Raw genomic sequence first — 16,611 nt, forward strand, 5'->3', positions numbered from 1 at the left:
CCTGTCTCTTCATCACTGTTTCATCCAAAGAATCTCTGTATGAAGGGCTTTGTCTTGTCCGTCTGTATCCCCAGCGCCTAACGCAGAACCTGCCACATAATACCACAAGCCCCAGAACAGAGATAGCAGCTTCAGATGGAAAATTTAGTGGAGGCGATGAAAGTAGTACCTTTCAACTGGACCTGAAAAAATGGGTAGGATTTCATCAAATATTTTATTTTGAAGCATTGTGGACATTAATTCAGAGGAAAAGGCAAAGTGCTAGCCAAGATGCAAATTAAGGAAGGTAGCCCTCTTGGGAAAAAATGATCTTTTCACTGACTCAGTGATAGAGTAATGTGCTGCTGGTATCCTGTGCATCCCAATATTGTGTGCCACAGGCTGGGAACCTAAGTTTCTAGTCCAAGGATTGGTCCTACTTGCTGTGCCCACATGTGGCACAGAGGGCTAGAATGTGATGTGTTGGTTAACTATCTGCTTGTGATGTGTGTCCTAGAAAAGGATTCAAGAAGAAAAGCAACATAAATGTGTTTGTGCAGGGAGATTTTTACCATTTCTGGTTTCTTTCTCCTATTGGAAAGAATAATAATAACTACAACAATGATAGAAGCAGCTTTGAGGTTCTAATCTTTGAATCCTGGTGGCCTGCACCTCCTCTAACACTGTCACCTCCAACAGGGCGCGGGGACCCAGGTGTATCCCATCTATCATCTTGGCTCCAGCACTTCCGGTCTCTTCTGACATGGAAGACCTTCTTGGCTCTTCACTTAAAGACCCCCATAAAACTAACTAATTTACTTCTCCAGGATTACCTCTGTACTTTATTGCATAAGTAACTTTAGCTGAGTTCTTACTTCCTTTCTTCTGAAATGTTTCCACCCCTATCTCCACCTGTCAAAATGCTCTCATTTCTTGGGACCCAGTCTCCAGTACTGTCTTTCCCATGAAGACTTTACTGTGCGTTAATTAAATATACTCATCCCAACAACATGTCACATTTCCCTAATGCCAATTACCATGCTCCACAGTACTATACTCCTTTATCTGCCGTCCTGAGAAAACACCAGCTGACAAGCCATTTATAAATTAGGACTATGTTTAGGGAGTTAGTGAAGTATATGGGGGGTGATGTATCAAATCTGATGGTTGTGTATGAGGCCCAGCTGCTGTGCTCACTAGAGGTTCTCTTTGGGCCTTAATTTCTGATTCATTGAAATACAGATAATATTAACAGCTTTGAACGCAAATTGAGTAAAAGAGTGTTGAGCTCATAGCAGATGCCAAATAAATATAGTTAAGTTCTTTTCTTCACAGCTCTCGAGCCTCCTGGCCCCGAACACAGAGGATGTTCGAAGTGAATTTTCAGTTTCTTTTCATGGGGATGTAGGTCATCATAAAGGTTGTCACACTGAAGGACAGTATCAACCGAACAACCCTATTGGAATCCCTAGTCCAGCAAAATTTTTAAAGGACTAAATTCCCCAATTTGTTTCTCCGATAGGGGAAACGAAATACAAATGAATCTAGTATAAATCTATTGCTTCCAACTGTGAGTGCACGTGTGTTTGTAGAGAGAGACAGAATAATGAGAGAGTAAGAAAATGAGAGAGAGAAAGGGGGAAGGGGGAGAGGGTTGCATTTTTAATCCATAGTTTCCAAAATCAGACAATTATTTGGAATTCCTATTTACTTTTCTTGGCTCATTTGGCAGTTTCTTAGTCCGTTCAGTTCAGTTCAAGGTTTATACGGAAACCCATTTGTTCTTTGATCTGCTCTATACCAACCTTTCTAGCTTTCGTTTAGCTTTACTTTTCCCCTTATTTTGCATTACCTCCAAATCCAATGAAATTACCACTATCAAATAGAAATTTTATTTGTGCTTTCATTTCAAAGTCGCAAGCTGCTTAAACCACACAAGTTGAGTAATTGAACAAAAAAATGAAATCCTAAAAATTGTGCATACATTGAATTTGTTTAATTGAATGAATGAATATTTTTAATATAATCCTCGAGGAATAAACATATCATTATAAGTAATTATTTGGGCAAGGTGAATAATTTTATATTGATGTATCGCTTTTTCAAATTGGGTTTGAAATATATATTTTGTTTCATGTGGGATAAATCTGTAACCCCAGTCCCATCTACTTAATATTTATTTCCATGATGACAAAATATATATTGGCCTCTGAGAAAATGAAAACCATGTTTAATAAAATAAATAAAGGATATAAGTCATGAGCTGCATTAATAAATTTAGCCCACAGCTTAGAAGGGGAAGCCAAATCGAGTGCCCCATTTCATATTCATTTGGGAAGGCCTTCAGAACACAGAAAAGAAATATAACTCTATTAAAACCTCAGACACAGGCTGCTAACCAGTTGGATATGAATTTATAGAATTTTTTAGACTTGAATATAGAGAGACTTTTGCCTACCATTTCTTCAATAAGATTCTTACAAATGAGGGATGGCCCGTTGCATTGTGGTATACACATGTGCAGCTCAGACTGCTACTCAACAGTTCACTGTGACAGTGAAAACCTCACAATGACATTTCCCTTGACATAAATGCCCATCTATGAAAGAGAGATTACGTCTTCAGGATCACACAATGTCTGTGTGAACGGGATCATAGAGAAGACTTACTGTAACTTTTTGCTTTTATCTTTCAGGATGTCAACACCCAAAGAGGTAATGACATGCCCACGATCATCTGTTGTTGGTGTCTTTACCACAGGAACTTTAGGACCCTATTTCTTCCTTCATCCCACAGCTGAAAGCATAAAAAAATTGTAGTGCATTCAAAATTCCAATGTTACAGCTTTCTCTCTTTCCTACTGGTTGAGGCCCTGAGCTGCTTTAAAAATCCTGGCACTTCTTTCTCCTGCTGGAGGGTCCCCTTGTGTCTGGTTGATTAGTGCAGGTATCACTGGTCTGGCTGCTTTCTTGTCTTCCAAAGGGTTCCTATTCTATTCTCTTTGTTCCTCTCCATTCATGGCTTTTTAAAAAATCACTTTGTTATCACAGTATTGACAACTGGGTGGAAAGGGGGTTGAACCTGATAGTTTAATCGTGCCCTGGGATACTCCGACAAGCCAGAAAACCCTGGCAGGACAGCGAACTCTGAGACGTGTCAGCACTAAGAGGTAGCCTGGTCTGTCAGAAGGGTGGGGACCTCTGGGATCAAAGGAACTGGGATCCAATCCTAGCTTTGCCATTACTACCCAGGTCATATGAGGTAGGTTAAAGTTTTCCCTGAATATACATTTTGTAGGTCCTTGAGACAACGGGGCGAGACAATATCTGTAAATTACCGGGACCTCTTTGACTTGAGTTGTGACTCACAAACGTGAACTCCGTTTTTCTTTCCTTGAAAGCAGGGCTAGAGCCGTGTCCCTCACAGTGCAGTCCACCGAGAGCAGTGACTGCGCTGCCCAGGAGCCCATTCAAAATGCAGAACTTCAGGACCTGCCTTAGACTCGTCAAATCAGAAGCTACATTTTCTCAAGATCCCCAAGGCACTTGGGTACATATTTTTATGCATATGAAGTCTGAGAAGCCCCAAGTTGGAGGCCCATTTGTACTAACTGACAGCGGTTGGAGTGCTATTGAACTGGAGACAATGGGGAGGTGTACAAAAGCCACTCCAGAATATTCTGGGGCAGATTCACAAGTTTTGAGCAGAAAATTGTGAAAAGTGTCTTCATCACTTAAAAGCATAATGTCCTTCCAGTTTTTACTCTTTCCCATCAATAAATGCACTTAGAGATACCAGAGCAGGTGGTGGCCTCTTGTGACAGACGTGTTGAATAGAGGAAGTTTCTGGGCCCCATTGCCATGGAGACAATGGGGATGCTCCACTCAAGATGACTGGTCCATCCAACTAGCATTGTTTCTTGAGGAAGTCTCCCTGTGGCATCTGCAACATGAATTTTTAAATCTACAAGCATACCATGAGTGTAACTCTTCATGCCTCGGCCCACATGCACATCAGCAAGGGTTTCCTGTGTCTACTGTTTGGAAGACACTTCACCTCTGTGTTATAAAATTTATCCCTAAATCTACTCCTTTGATTTCTAGGGTCTTCAATTTAAGACCCTCTCACAGGCAAGCATTTTGAAGGCTGTTAGAAATATCAGATACGGTTCAGTCAAGAGATAGTGTCAGAGGAAATAGCCACATGGTGTACATGAAAGAAAATCTCACAACTCACTTTCTAAGAAATCCCCCACATTTTAGTGTTCAGGGTGCTGATTCCATGTAGGAAATGAATTAGAACAGTGATTGATAGATGACTTAAAGCACACTTACTGTGTACCAATAGGTTCTTAGGACACAAAGGGTCAAGGAGAGTATGTTGGAGCAAATGTTGGAGCCTCAATGATTATCATGAGTGTTTCACACTTCTATTTAGTGCCCTATATTTTCTTTGTTTACAAACATTCAGCCTTGGCTGGTGTGGCTCAGTGGATTGAGTGCTGGCCTGTGAACCAAAGGGTCACTGGTTTGATTCCCAGTCAGGGCACATGCCTGGGTTGCAGGCCAGGTCTCCAGTGGGGGTCATGCAATAAGCAACCACACATTGATTTTTCTCTCCCTCTCTTTTTCCCTCTGTTCCCCTCTCTCTATAAATAAATAAATAAAATCTTTTAAAAAAGGTTTTAAACTCCTGACATAGGAATATTTCAAAGCAAAATAGCTGCCATCATACTGGAAAATACTTAAAGCACTCATTTAAAGTTTGGAGTCTGTGAATTCAATTAGCCACCAGAAAGAATTAGGAATGGCAGACTGATGGCACTAACTATTCTCCAACTATCTTAATCTAACCCCAAACAGGATCCTCTCTTAATCACAGGCTCAGGAAAGTGATTAGTATCCGCTTTCCAACCAGATAGGGATGCAAAATTGTAAAACTGCTTTGGATTAATTCCCACCTTTAAACTGCTGTGCCCAGGAACTCAATGAATGTGCAAACAGAGGACTCAGTGAAGCCCAGCAGTTGCTGAGAGCCCTTCACCAGTACATCTAGAAAAGCCTCGGCCCTCAGGGCCTTGTTTGGCTAACCGCTCATCTAGAGCCTTCCAGATCTCATCAGCAATTGCAAATGTTACCTCTTTGGATAAAAGAAAAACTCAGCCAGTTGCAGTGTTGACAAGTGTATCCATGGAGACATTTCACTGCCAAGAGAAGAGGTTGAACTGGATGTGAGGAAATTTCTTTCTGCACACATTTCCATTAAAAAAAAAAATCAGGGAATCAGAACCAGCTCTCCTAGGCACAGCCCTGACCATCAACCCCAAATTTATTTGGTTGTTGTTGTGATGGGATTGCTTTCTCTTTGCAATAAAACTTCCATAAAATGCTTAGCAGAAGTTTTAGATGATAGCATTCCTCCAAAGTATTTGTCAACAAGTTTTCACTTCTTAGATGTGTTTGGAAGATTTGAAAAAATTTTTTTTCCACATGTAAGTCTCCAGAGACTATCTAAAGGCCTAATTATTAGGTAGTTTCTACTCCAAAATTGATTTTACATTAAACTTGAAATTCTCAGGACTCCCTTGGGTACCAGAATATGCAAATAGGTGAACAGGACACCAAAGGAATACAAGCTTATAGATTTTGTGACTCTAAGAGAACACCAGTTTAAATGAAAGGAAATGGACTATTTTTCTTAGGAAAAGTTTAAAGAAAACCAAAAACACTGAAGCTTATTGAGTTTGATGTTAATAATAATATTAGTATAATTTATTGAATTGAAATTGCAATCCTGGTCTGTCTCTCTGTTAACTACCCCAGTTGCTACAGCATAGAAGAACATCCAGCTCCTTTTAGTGAGAGAATATATATATTTGCTCTGATGGAAAAGTCAAAGTTTATTCAAGAAAGAAGAATGTGGTTCGCTACAGTGCTTTTATCCCAATGTGCTGCATTAGAGCTGAATAAACTTGATTCTTTCTCAGAACCTCACATTCCTCATTTTGAAAAATGCAAAAAAAGCCCAACTCCTTCACAAGACTGCTTTGTACAAGCAAAGCACTTGTACCACATGTGTACCTAACAGACATTCAGTACATTGTCTCACCTTGCTTTCCTTCCACAACCTCAGTTGTGGCCATCACTATTAACAGCACTGGGAGAGATACATGGGTATATATCTTACATTGACTTGGTGCATAGGCTCAGGGTTCTGTGGCCACTTATGTAGAAACAAACTTTAAATCTAAACATAAGAAAATAAGGAGACCTGGGGGCTTTAGGCAAAGTTCTAAACCCAAAACCAGATCTGTTCTCCAGGCTTGTTTTCATCACCACATGACTTGTGCTTTCCCTTTTGGGGCTCAAAATCTTTTGAGACTCAATTTCTTCACCTGAAAGACATGGTTGAGAATTTTTTTCACTTCACTCGGAGTTTTATGAGGACCCGAGAAAGCACGGAAAGCTAAACACCTACACAACTGCAAGGCAGAGGCAGCAGCGGAACGACAGAGATCGCCCAGCTCCTCCGAGTAATTCTGTTGTCAGCAAACATGCGAGGAAAGAGCTTTTTTGAAGTGGGTCCTTGGTGACTCTGACATTTTGCTCATTGCTGAGAATCAAAATGTCATGGGGATGGGGAGGTAGACAAATCCTCTCCAGGTGAGACCAAGGGGACTGTCAAAGGGTAGGAGTTAGATCTCTGTACCACAGACACATGAGAGTGCTAACTAAAAGAAATGAAAATCAGTGCACAAGTACATGTAATATGACACCATGGGTCATGACATAAAACTAGATAAATATTGAGAATTTTTGTGAATATGAAAAAGCAATTTGAAAAACAGGAAAATTTAAGGAGGTTGAACTTCTTTCCCCTGATTGGGAGCAGGTATTTGTTACCTTATGCAGACCAATAGGCATAGAGTATTTGTTCATATGAATTTGTACATTGGCTAATCCATAAGGAGACAGGGTCCATGTTGGCCCTGGAAAGGTGTGGATGGCACAAGCAATTCTACTGTGCTCATCCCCAGCATCCCGGCAGCGGTCTATCTCTGAACTTAGAAACTGCTTCACAAAGGAGACCTTCTTTCTCCCTAGACTGACCTTTCAGATGAACTCTTGAGACCTTTCAAATGACCACTAATGGAGTCCTGCTACTTACTGACAAATGCCCATCAACCTTGCGCCCTAGATTCCTAATGAATGTCCACTGCACACCATTAAAACCACAGCTGTTACCCAGCCACAGTTTATGTCTTTAAGGCATGATTATTTGAGGTGTCTGTGACTAAGAGAGAGTCTTCATGACTCTTCTGTTTAAATATCTGCATAACTTCCCAGATATACACAGGGGTGGATTAATAATAATAGCAGGCCAATAATCATAAGTGATAAAATAGTTACTAAATAAATAATAATGCAGAAATGAACTCTGTGTTTCACATGCTTGCAACCGTAAACCTACTTCAGACCACCCCTGTGTGCATACACCTCTCCTATCACCCCAGAGTAAGATATGTGGGAGGATAGACCAACCCTGGAAAGAAAAGTAACTACCAGTGGAATAGGAATTTCTCTTAAAATATCTTCTTTTCCTATCACTCAAAAGTTCCACCCCAAATATCACCTTTCTAAGGCTTTAAAGGACTAAAGCCAAGGTCCATGGAGAGCAGCTTTTGCTGAACTCTGGTCACTCTCTGAGAAACAATAGACTATGATACCTTTACACGTTGAGCAAAAAGCTTCCAGAAACCCAGAAGTGACTACAAACAGACCCAGAAGCATCTTCTAATACTAACAGCATTTGTTTTCAAAAGACAGATCAAATCTTTATGCTCACTTATGAAACGAGGCTATGGCAGACTACCAAATTCCGGCAGCACATGGCACAGGGAGGCAGAGGAACACAGAATCAACACTCTAAATGCCTTGCTTTCTCTCTAGCTATTAGAACATTCTTGGGCAAATCACTTTCTTTATTTAGCCCCTGTTATCACAAGTGTAAAATTGAAAGGTTAAATTGTGGTCCCTCGTGTTCCATCCTTCTCTAGGTTTCAGTGATGTTCACGCACCCCTATTCAATAGCAACGAAACCAACCTTAGGGCCATGCAGGGAGAAATTAGTTTCATCTTAGATAATGCAATCCTCCAAAATGTCATATTTTTCTTCATTTTTGTATTAAAAAGTAAGTATTTACTTATTTGGTTATATTTAACAGGTTAATCCACACCAATGAATCTACTAACCAAATAAAATCTTAACAACAATGTAAGATTTTTTTCTTTTCTCAAGGAAGCAGAAGGCATACCTTTGGGTTCAGGTTCATCAATGACTTCATAAGACCTAAGGGTTTCCTTAATCTTGCTAAAGTGCACTAAAGTGCACATTAGTAATATTTTGGAAAAAATGCCAGCCTAACACTCTGTAATTTGGGGTTGGACCCAGCTGCTAATAATTTGCTCTGTGATCCTGAGTATATCACTTTAACTGCCCAGTCTTAATTTTATCTACTCGACACAGTAGGGATTAGAATATGTTCTATGCAACCTAAATATTCTATGATTCATTTAAACAACTGACAAAAAAATGATTGCAACATGCAGTGGAGAGATATTATTCCTATGTCTTCCTTCTACCCTTACCTTATCTTCACTTCTAGGTCATTCTTGCAATGATAGCTGAATTGCTAAACTACAAATACTTTCCCTCGAGAGAAATTCTATAGCACCTAGAGCAGTGCCTGACACGTAGTAGGCCCTCAGCATGTGTTGGTTGAATAGACGACTACAAGGAAACTACAGATTAACAAAGAGAAGCTTCAACTCTTACATTAACTCCAACCAAGTTCTACACAATCTAAGACAAGAAACTTCTAAACTGGAAGTTACAAGAATTAACCAGCATTCAGAGATATACAGTTATATATGTACCTATTGTTTTAATATAACCTACAGCTACAGCATAATTCCAACAAAATTGATGTCATTTAAATCTAAATTAATTTCGTCCTTTAAATCCAAGCAGCATAGTGGAAATTTCATATATGTTCAGTAATTAGGTGAACTTCTGGTCAGTATTTCATTACTGGTTCATTAATAAAAGCAAGTTGCAGCTCCAATTTAATTCCATTTGTGTCTGGAAATCTGTGCTATATATCTACTTTGAAGAGTTATTACAAGGGAGAAGGAAAGGAAGAGCCGTAAGTCAATGGCAATAAGACTAGATCCTGGTCCCTTACCTAGAGTGATGTAACCCACACTTGTTCTCAGGTTCCCAGTGTAAAATGACACCAATTAAATTTTCTCCTACATACCTATTTCATGAGTATTACTGAGTTACTGTTGATAATCAACATGGAGAAATACGAGGTCTCTCTAGAAAAAATCCAGCCATTGTTAATGTGAAGAGAATGGTTTGTGTGACACTGATGCTACATATCTATAAGAAATGAACAGGGTATTTCTAGAGGAAGTATGTAGAAGAGAAGGTGAAATTGTTCAAAGAGATCTGTAGCAAACAGACAGCCTGAGCTGTACTGAAGTATGCTAGGAGAGAGGAGAGAACACTTAATTTTAGAAATTTGACAAGTCTGATGAGAGTTATACAACATTTCTCTGCATTAAATACACAAACCTCAAGCCATGTGTTGATGGAAAATTTTCAGATAAATGATGGCATCTAGAGCAAAAATGAGGATGAATTGACATCTTCTAAAGAAGCCAAAGAACACATTTCCCTTTTGAAAAGATTAGCTGTGTCCAGCAATGCCTTGGGGATAGTACAGATGTATTAAAAAGATGCAGTTATATTTAGCAATTTGCAGGGGTCAAAATAAAAGCTTTTATTCTAACTCACATCTTTATAGCAAAGCGCCTAGCAGAACAACAAACCAGGAGAACTGTTTACCAGAATAAGATGCAGGGCACAGGGCAATGCAGCAGGTTCAGGCTAACAGCAGATTTCCAAAGGACAGTCCAAAATGGAATTCCTAGTGGGACGATCAAATGGGTGGAACCATCAGCCAAGCGTGACTGCACATAACAAATCCATCAAGACCAATGATAACCCTGGAAAGACAAATAGCAAGGAGCACAGAGACTTAAATGGTGTTTGAGAATATTTACTGTCCGCCAGCCTCCGGCAGGGTTGAGAGGCAACACCACTCAAACTCCCATCTATTCCAACAATGCAATCAAAATACTCTTCTCCTTGGCTAGTCGGATTTATGGCCTAATATTTATTTATTTTTAACTGCATTTTATGCATAGCTATATAAATAAAAATATGTTTGTATATGTTTTCATGTATTTCTGTTTCCACATCAACTAAAATCAGCTTGACAGATTTTTGTGAAATCTGGAGTGTATGATTTTAGATAGAGGCTATGTGGCCTGCCTGAAATTTGCTTTCGGGGTCCTCTGGGGGTCAGGCAGGCAATCAGTTGCCAGAGCAGCTAAAACAGAAGTGAAATAAGAGGCCCATAAGACTGCCAACGGGAGTAATGGGCCATAAGTATGAAGATGCATTAATATGCCAAGGACAGAGAAAACAATCGGCAGTTGTAAATATGAGTCCCAAACTGATCATCACGGAGGCAGGTGTGGGTTGCAGTCTGGCCACTCCTCACCTGGGTAAGTCTAAGTAGAACAGTTCAAGTTAAACACCAGTGGCCTCAGTGCTACTGTTTGGTTCACTGTGATTAACACGTGTTTCTTCAGCAGTTCTGGGGAGGCATTTTTGCAGAGACTTAATGTTGGGTGAACCCCACCCCCAACTTATAGTCAGGAAGGAAGTGTCAGCCCTTCACATTGCTGAGTGTGGCTTCGACAGAACATCAGAGCCCTTCTTCCCCACAGTTACAAGGCCTCCGGGTCTGGTTTCTGACTCCCTCTTGCAAATGTCCAGAGGCAAGCTGACTAGCCACTAATGACCAGTTAAAGAAATGAGGGCTGAGTTGGGTTCAGCCTGAACTCACGGAGTTTTTTGGTTCAAAAAGTGCATAAGCATTTCGCATGAACCAGATGTATGCCAAATAGAAGAATGAGAGCCGGAATGCCACTGAGTCCTGTCCCAGTGGAGAAGAGACTTGGACAGAGAGAAACTGTAGGCAATACCTGATTTCTGGTGGCTGTGGAAGGACTAAATTACCAACTAGAATAAAGAAATATTTACTATTATCAAGGGAGCTACAGGTAAGAGATCCCCTGTAATCTGAGGGTAGTGGGGAAGGTTACCTTCAAAGAATACCTGAGCATCTCCTTAGAAGAAGAATCAGTTTTATACACCTGCCAGATCCAGAGGACAAAGCCAGCTTTTGATGGTATCAATTATGTAGAACTTCCTGGAGTAGCCATGGACCACCAAGATTCTCATGCAGAAGCAAGGAAAGAATGAGAACCAACAAATATTTCGAAGGGTCCAGGGAATAAACATAGAGTTGCCTAATGATTATACCCTGGGAAGCATGCTTGTCCCACGTACCAGACGTACCACCACACATGAACAGCAATGGAATGGACACTCCCACAGACAACGCAAAGTATGATTAAATAAGGTGACTTAAGAGAAGAAAACAATTTAAGAAGCACTTGATGTCTGAGAACTGTACTGCTCAGGGCCTGATGAGCACTCCCAACTGTCTAGTAAATCCTGTTTCTACCCTTTGATCTGATATTCGAGACTCTACTACCAGACCCCTGAGGTCCACTTCTCTTCCTCACAAATCTCATTCTCATCACTCCCCCATGCACACTCTTTGGCACAGCCAGGAAAACTATTTGCTATCACTCTCACTTCTTGTGTCCAATTGTCTATCCCACCACATCTAAAGAAATACTTGTTGTTCAAAAGAAGCCCCAGGACCAGGGAAGATACAGCTATTCATTTTTGGTACGTTAACGTCATACATTTGCATGGCTGTTGATTTTCTTGCCCTGTCGAAGTTCAGTAGGGTCAAAGTTCAAAACTGTCTACATATTATTATAATTGCCTGAGAATTTTAAAAATAATACCCCTGGTGGGGGCCCCACCCCACAAGAACTGAGCCAGAATTTCCAGGACTTGGTGCTGGACGAAGTTGTTCTATTTTATTTGTGATGGTTTCTATAGCTCTCCAAGTAACTTTAATGTGCAGCCACGTTTGGGTCCATGTCAGCTGAGATAAAAGACAGCTACAACTTTTTCTTAATATGGACAAATTTATAGGTTTTCTACACTGGCCCCCCAGAGACAAGTTGATAGAACATCAGCTGGCTGTGTAGGTTTTTGATTTTCTATGACAGGTGAGCGTTGAATTAGACATGGCTGTGGATGAAATGTTGGGCCTAAGAAAACCAAAAATACATTAAAAGAGGGGCAAAAGGTTGTTCCAGAGCAGTGACTCTCAACACAGAATGCACAGTGATGTCACTGGGAACCTCAGACACATCTTTGCTGGTGTCCCAGCCCCCACAGACGGTGAGTGAATTGATTTGGTGGGCTCAGACACTGTGTCATCTTTAGAAGCTCCCTGAGTGACTCTGATGTACATCCAGGATTGCAAATCACTGACCTGAAGGGTAAAGAAGGTTAGTGTTGCCTGGTGCTGGTGGTCAAACGAAGTAAATCTTCTTGAAGGACAGTTCCCTAAAGAATGGAGAACGGATGAGGATGTTGTGTCTATAAATGTTAGTTTAGGGGATTTCATGTTCACGTCCAAGCTCCATATCACACTAGATTTGCACACAGGATGTCTCGGCTGTCCACAGAGGCCTCCTGTTCATAGTCAAGTATATGGACAAGAAAGAAATAAGGAGACCTCAAGAGGTCATTTTGCCTCTTTCTGGTAGACCGGGTTCCTTAATAAAAGATGGGGCATCGCGGGATTCTCTACTCTTGCTGTGGTAGAGTGGAGTCTTGTCCTGTGATATTCCCTCCTCACCAATACCCATAGAGCCTGAAAGCACTTTCCCTTCCTTTTGCCTTCAGACTTCACTACATGATTTACTTTGGCCACTGGGATGTTAGCAGGCAAGACGTAAGACATGGTAAGGGCTTGGCAAGCGCTTGAGAGGTAGGGTTTGCTCTGCCATGAACATGGGAAGACCACATCTTGATTTTCTCACAGGTCCAAGAGTCGCTGCTTTGGCCACCCACTCACCTGTGGTGGGAGCCTCCCAGCTCCTGGGACCCGGAGCAGACAGACCTGAAAAAGCCTTGCCTAGGTCAGAGGAGCCCGGGCTATGTACAGATGGATGAGCGAAATAAATACTTATTTTTCTGTGGTCAATGTTTGTGGATTGTTTGCTATGTAGCTGGATTGTGGCCAAAGCCAACGAATACACTCACTTTCCACACCTTTCTTTACCTGAAATGTGCTCCTGTCCTTGATGTTTTTCCAAATTAGCTCAAAATCTACTTATTTAGAAAGCCCCATGATACGTGGGAGGTGATTTTATTATCTCATTCCCTTACTGTCCCTTCAAACAAATATCATATTAGGTTTTCTTTTGAAAGATACTCCATGAAACACTTTCATCAACAAAAGAACTGTAAGTCTAATCCAAAGAAGACTCTTACTGCCCTTCCAGGCCTTACTAATTCCTGGTGTTGCTTGCAGGACTATTTATAACAGTTTGAATTTAGAAGAAATCTATGTGACTAAAATTAGGACAATGGTTAAGTAACATTTTAATTTTAATAAAATAAGGGGTCATCTCACATTTTTCAAATATGCCCATGGAATTTAGGTATAAATCAGTATCTTTATCACAAAGCAAGACATAAAATGATCTTAAAATATGGTTTCAATTATATCAAATAAAAATATATAAAGTGTATGGAAATGTTAATGGAGGTTTTTCCTGAACAAGGGTATTAACAGTGATTACTTCCTTTATTAAGACATTTCCCCATACTTTCTAAATTTCCTTCCATGAGCAGATTTTACTCTTACTTTGATGGGGAAAAAAAACAATGAAAAGGATAAGGAAAGAAAATATTTCCTGAGAGGCTTGGAATTCTGGAAAACACATAAATCAAAGAGGGAAAATAACTGGCAAAGACCCTTCCTTTTTTTAACCTACTCAACAGGCAAAATGAGGTAAGACCGGCCTCTTCCCAGTTGGTGAAAGATCTCTAATTCTAAGGAGCACTAATTTCTGGGGACCCCATCTGCACAGCCTTCACACAGAAAAGGTCTCAGTTGTGTGTTCTCAAATCCTGCACCCTTCACTATATAGAGTTGTTTCTTCAGAATCAGGGGCAGTTCAGGGGCAGCCTTATACTAATGAATAGGGCTTTTTGTTTATTTTTGTCTTTATTCCACTTTTCCAATTCCACCAAACTGCATGAAGCCAAAGTTTTATAGGCAGCCAATGAATAATTAAGCAAAAGTCTCAATAAGTGTCTAATTCAGCATTAAGTTTTAGATTTTAAAGGCCATTGTTTATTTATATTGTGACATCCATGCTGTTGAGTGATTGATCCCAATGATATATTATACAATTGAAGCCATACCATACAATCAATTTTATGTCTCACTTTGTTCATTTAGATACTATCATACTTAAAATTTCGTAAGCATATTTTTAAGCCAATGGATTGTAAGTTTCTTCGATGGAAAAATCTCCATCACATTCACCTTTGTTATCCTCCCCACCTAGCAAAATGGGCAGCATAGCACAGGTGGGGGTGACATTGACACTGCTCATTAATACTGTGTTTTACTCTGTAGGTAAGAGTGAGAACACATCTTGCTTTTCAAGGACCTTGAAGGTGGGCAGGGCCAAGTGACTACTTCTATCCAGTAAATTACTCTGGGACATGACACCTCTCATTTTAGAGCTGAAGCAATAAAAAGTCCATGAACTACCCTCTACAGTCTCTGCCCTGACTGCTGCAACGTGGGAGCCTTATGCTGAATAATGCTACTGCTACAAGATGCTAGCAGTTGGGAGCCCTGAGTCACCACGTGGAAGGGAGCTCTGTGGGAGGACTGCTGAGCCTGCAGCAGATTTGCTTCTGCAGGGAACAAATGTTTACATGGTGAGCCACTGAGATATCAGGATTTATTTGTTCTCACAGCACAGTCCAGCCTATTCTAACACTGCAGGCATTCTTTAAAGTTTATTTTAATTTAATTAGAGGCTTTTCATATTCCACTGTTGAAATGTGTTTGCTGGTATAACCAAAAGTGCCTATCTTTTTGTTTTTCTACTAAATGTTTCAGCATTTGCTAAATTTAATAAGGGGAAAAGATAGCTTTTTTTGCAATCTACTCAGTAACAATAAATAGCCTTAGTGGTTGAAGAAGGGATAGGTAAGCTGCTCAGCCCATGCTCTAGGCCTAATGTCTCATTCTTGAGCTGCAAAGAAATTTTTCAACCAAATTTCTAATCTATCACTACATATCTGGTAGTGGTCTCCAGTCAGTTTGGGCACTGCATGAGGTAGAAGATATGGGCTGTAACATGGACCATTCTTCGAACAAAAGTAAAGAATAATGTTTGGTGAATTGTTTTTTTTAAAGGAAATTAGGTCAATAAGAGCTTCAAACCTGCTTATACTATTGCAAGCTCAAGAACTGTAGGAATGTCACATTTCCTTATAGCTAGACATCTGTAACTCTCTCTTCCCACTAGTCCTTTCTATAAAAACTAGCCTCAGCTAGTAGATCCGTTTTTCCAATACTAAACAAGATGTAAAAGATACAAGACATCTGGGGCATGAGCATATGCAGCTACAAACGAATATGTGTTTAGAAACCCTTCTCTCTGGACCATTGACTTTCTGAGACCCTATGTAGATGTGACTCCTTTTACTGCAATGGTAGATTCATAAGCCAGTTCGTAACTAGGTGATTGGCTGAATTCCGTGGTGGCTAACTGATTCATTACCAGTTAATGCAGACAAAAAATGAACAAATCACTAGTTCGTTTTAGGCTTCATAACAATAAAAAGACTATTACTCCTTTAAGAACATGGTGCTCATAAGCACCTGCAGATCTAGTAACTAAATTAAGTACAATTGTGTCCTTCAGGGTCTGTCTCCAGCTGCCTTGGCATCTGTTTCGACTCCTTGCCTTGTCCTTCTTCCTCAAATCTTTGGGTTCCTTGGGTAGAGGCAGGTCTCAGCAATGCCAAATCTTGTGCTCACTTTTAGAAACTGTAACAGCAGGAACCTGCTGAGTTTCACCTCCTGGGGTGTCATAGATGTTTGCAGCTTCTCAGGTCTGTTCATCATCTCTGCAGTGTCCTCACTTGGACTGCCTGCTAAGACTTGAGCAAGTTAAGTGTTTAATCTTAGCACATGACCAAAGTGATGAAAGCTACTGTCTCTTATTTTAAAATACTTTAGGGATTCAAATTAAAACCACTGAGGTCCAGCTATATTATCAGGTACTACAGTATAATAATTTCAAATGGGACGACAAAGAATTTAAAGAAATGACATCCTACCAAAGTCTAAAGCAGGGCACAGCCCAGCACAGTGGGTTTTTGAAGACCTCATACCCTCAGGCCTGAAGGAATCAAGGTAAAAATGTCATAATAGATAAGAAGAGAAAGAAGAGAAATAAAAAGAAAGCATTTATATAAACATAGGGATGCATGTCCTCCCCTCATACAGGTATATGTATGCATTGTAAT

The sequence above is a fragment of the Sturnira hondurensis genome, unplaced genomic scaffold, assembly GCF_014824575.4.
Source record: "Sturnira hondurensis isolate 20B ecotype Veracruz unplaced genomic scaffold, ASM1482457v3 Scaffold0016663, whole genome shotgun sequence".
Taxonomy (NCBI): domain Eukaryota; kingdom Metazoa; phylum Chordata; class Mammalia; order Chiroptera; family Phyllostomidae; genus Sturnira; species Sturnira hondurensis.